This window comes from Elephantulus edwardii, unplaced genomic scaffold, assembly GCF_000299155.1.
Source record: "Elephantulus edwardii isolate Elephantulus edwardi_28Jun2011 unplaced genomic scaffold, EleEdw1.0 scaffold00079, whole genome shotgun sequence".
Classification (NCBI taxonomy): domain Eukaryota; kingdom Metazoa; phylum Chordata; class Mammalia; order Macroscelidea; family Macroscelididae; genus Elephantulus; species Elephantulus edwardii.
In genome coordinates this window covers 12641563-12646202 of record NW_006399829.1, presented here as the reverse complement: position 1 = coordinate 12646202, position 4640 = coordinate 12641563, and positions in this window count along the sequence as shown.

Sequence of the window (4640 nt, the reverse complement as noted above, 5' to 3'; positions counted from 1 at the left end):
GAATTCCAAAATCTCTGTAGATGTTCATTGAAATGAAAAATAAACAACCTAAATTTAAAAAAAAAAAATTATGTGCTACCAAAAAAAGAAGAGAGATATAGACAAGATATTTTCTCTGGGGGCTTGGATTATTAGTAATTTCTAATTCATTTTTTCCTTTATCTTCTATATTTTCTACAATAAATACATATAATTTGTATAATATCTTGAGGGAGATTTCATTTCAGCCAGAACTAGGGTTTAAGCCACAGTCAGGTTCTTGGCATCAAGCACTGGTGGCTTATGCATCGAGAAGAAGAATAGGGAAATACACTCCACATTCATTGTTCCCACTCTAAGTTTCAATTACTCCCTTAGATTATTCTGCCATGGAATAGATACTTCCATATTAGGTTCTAATTCCTGTTATCTTATACACTAAGATAATTTTAAGAGCTGACAAAACTAAGCCTAAATAATACAGCCCAAAGAAAAACGGATGGTTCCTCCTTAGTTCCATTCAAGTTGAATAAATATCTTAACAGCTATCAAGAGGAGACACAATGAGAAGGATTAAAGAAAAAACCCATAGATTGAAGTTGTCACAACAATGATTTTCAAGGAGAAAACTATCTTAAGGGTACATGACTTCTATTTTTAAAGCTTATGGAAAAAATCTTGCTACATATGTGTTATGGTAAAATAAAATTCAGGAATGGAAAAAATGACTGACTTTAAAAATAGCAAGTTACTTGAGAGCCCAGCTTGTATTCATTAGAAGTAGTGCAGTTGTGGTTAGTTCATAGGCTTATGTTTTAGATTAGCATGAATGACCATGTGAACAGACACTCAGGTGCCCCATCAGACTGATTGACTTTTCATTCACCTAGCAGGCAAAGGGCTCTGGGACTTTAAGCCAGGGCAATGTATAAAGTCATGACAAGCCTGAAGTCTGAGATCTCTATTTCTCCTACACCGAGGAAAATCCAGAACTTTTGATTGTGTTTTTTAATACCGAGAGAACCCCTTTTATAGTCTGTTAATGAAGAAGCACTCAAAGCACACAGAGACTGCAGTAATGGCCTCAAGTATGTCAGAAATTATGAGGATAGCACAGGATAGGACATAAGGTTGTTCATAATGTTGTTCATAAGGTCTTTATGAATTATATTCAACAGCACCTAATCTTGAAAAAGCAAGCTCCTCGGTAGGAATTGCTCAACTAGTTACCGAAACAATGACAGTTTATACCTACCCAGAGGTGCCTCAGAAGAAAACCTTGGAGAACTGCTTCCAAAAGACCTCAGCCTTCGAAATTCAGTGGTTGTTGTACCAGAGTCAGAACCGATCCATGGCTGATCCTCCAGCAGGTTTTCAAAACCTGTGAATCACACAGTGCAGGAGAGGAAGACCCCAGATAAGGTGGATTGATAGAGTAACTGAGGCACTGGGGGCAGGTGTGTCAGAGTCAGTGAGACTGGCTCAGGACAGGGCAAGCTGCAGAGCTGTTGCACACAGGGTTGCTATGAGTTGCAGGTGACTTGATGGCACATAACAACAACAACAACAACAACAACAACAAAACAACAATAAGGAATCACACAGGAGGAGGGTGCCCATCTTTCTTATGCACAGCAGCTACTGGATTAGAACTGCATGCCACTGGGTTTACAGCTGCAACTTCTACTGGGGAGGGGTAAGGGGTTTCATAATTTTGTTGGTTTTTAGACATTTTTATTTTATATTGGTTTGCATATAAAATTCATGTGCACACTTTCTTTTATTCACATCGTGTTTCATACCCTCATTCACACACCTTGTGTTTTAGAAACTTAATTCCTATATAATTCTGCTCACGACTACCCCACCTTTTCAGGTCTCTGCTGGTTCTTTCCCATTTCCTTTACTCTCCTTCCTTGTACCTACCAAATCGCACGACCTTATGATTTCCTCCCTGCCCATCCTCACTCCTCTGTTCCCACTCTTTCCCCTCTTGGGTCCCTATAGATGTTTTACTAGTTATCCTTACATTTTTACAATAATAGTCTTATGCAGACTATTATTGTTCTTATAATACTGAGTTCATTTGCTCCACATAACAGTTTGCAGTCATTCCCAAGTGTATTTTATGTTTTCAAAATCATTACTCTTGAGTGCTGAGGAGATTAGAACTGAGACACAGAAGGACATTTGTACACTGATGTTCATAGCAGCATTATTTGCAATTGCAAGAATATGGAACAGCCCTAAAGTCCAAACACAATCGAATGGATTGAGAAATTGTGACACATTTACATGATGGAATACTACACAGCACAACTTACCATCAGGCTACCTGAGCTACCTAAATCCTATGGCACGTAATTCTACTCTGGCACATTTATGATGTTAATAAGGAATGAACTTAATTGTTATAACAATAGTGGTAATGGTTAGGAAGAAACTACTACCTCTTATCTTCACCTCAAGAGCATCACCATGTAATGATATTTCCAAAACTAATACTGATATGAAACTGAAAGTTGATAATGCTTAGCCCTGAAATGGAAAAACTATATCATATAGAATGGATTATTGTTGGTATTGTTAAGTCTCATTGAGTTAAGTACACCTCAGAGCAACGCTATAAATGACAGAACTGAGCTCAATCCTATCCTGCATCCTTATTGTCCCTAACACACTTGAGCCCGTTGCTGCAGTCCCTGTATCAATGCATCTCACTAAGGGCTTTCCTGTCTTTTGCTGACTCTCCATCTTCCTAAGCATAATGTCCATTTCCAAGGAATAGTGTCTCCTAACAACATGTCCAAAACATATGAGAAGAAGCTTCTCTATCCTTGCCTCCAAGAAACACTCGTTGCACTTTGTCCAAGACTTATCTGTGTGTGTGTGTGTGTGCGGGGGTTGGTGGTTTGTGTTTTTTTTTCTCTTTTGATAGTCCATAGACTAGGAGCATTTTCTCCAACATTGCAATTCAAATGCATCAACTCTTTTCCTATCATCCTTATTCATAGTCTAGTCTCAGATGCAAAACAGGTGATAGGAAAGACTGTGGCTGGGCTCAGGAGCATCATAATCTTTAAATTGGCGTCAATCCTAACAGTTTGGAAATATCCCTGACAACAGACTTTCCCAGTGTTATATGTGTCCCAATCTCCTGACTGATGTTATTTATTGTGAGTCTAAGCAGGAGGAAATCACTGACAATTTCAGTCATTTATCCAGCTATCATGATGTTGATTCATCCAGTGGTGAAGGTTTTTGGTATTATTTTCTCTTTTTTAACTTTAAAAAGTATTTAAAATTTTAAACTGTTTTACTTACAACATTCATAAAGTTCATATACATTGTTTGTTGAAATGTAATCCAAATTGAAAACTGCAGATTTTGATCCTCTGCAGCAAGTGCCTCAGGTGGTGTTGTTATGTGCTATCAGATGGCCTGCAACTCATAGTGACCCTATGCACAATAGCTCTGAACTCTGACCTTTCCTGAGCCAGTCTCAATGACTCCAACACACCTAACCCCATTACCCTAGTTACTGTGTCAATTTCATCTTATCGGAGGTCTTCCGTTCCAGTACTATCCCTCCACCCTCCCAAGCTTGATGTCCTTCCCTAAGGACTTGTCCTTCTTGGCCACATACCCAAAATATGTCAGATAGAGCTTCAAAATCTTTGGCTCCAAGAAGAAACTTGGTTTCTCCCTCTCTAATTCAGACTTGTTTGTTCTCTTCATGATTCACGGTATGTTCAATATTCTTTTCCAGCATTACAACCCAAAGGCATTGATTCTTCTTCTGTCATCCTTAGTCATTGTCCAGCTCTCTGACACATAACAAGTAATTGCAAAGACAGTGCGTGACCTGTATCAGGCACACCTTAGTCCCTAGACTGTCATTGTTACCCTTTAGCACTTTAGATAGGCTCCTGACAGCAGATTTCCCTAATGCAATTTGTCTTTTGGTTTCTTGACTGCTGGTGCTAAGAGCGTTGGTTGTGGAGTTGAGCAAGCTGAAATGAACAACAATCTCAGTCCTGTTTCCATCAATCATGGTGCTGCCAATTTTCCTGGTGGTGAGAATTTTTGTCTTCTTAATGTTAAGCTTCAAACCAAGACTACAGTCCTTGACTTTCTGCAGCAAGTGCTTCAGGTCCTCCTCAGTTTCAGCAAGCAAGGTTGTGTCATTATCATATTGCAGGTTGTTGATGAGTCTTCCTCCAGCTCTGATGCCACATTCTTCGTCATTAAGCTACATTAAGAGTGAGAATATAAATGAATTGATAATAAGGTGCAATGGAACTCATAAAGATCAATATCCTGAGAATGAGAAAGCTGAATGAAATGGACTAGAAATAGCTAATTTGAATCTGGTAATTGTGTGCTCTATGATTGCTGGGAATGAAAAATTGAAAAAGAATTGTGAGTGTCACATTCATCTTCACAATAATATTTCAGGGATAATTTTATCAGTACAGTGGTGCTGGTGATACTATCCATAGACCTACAAGAAAAACCAACTAATATGTAAATCAAATTTAAGCACCAACCACTAATGTGAAAGTTAAAGATATTACAGATTTTTACCAAATTCAACACTTTCAAAGAGATCAAACATGAAATCAAGATGTATTAAAAACTTTTGTTTATTTGGAAGTTTG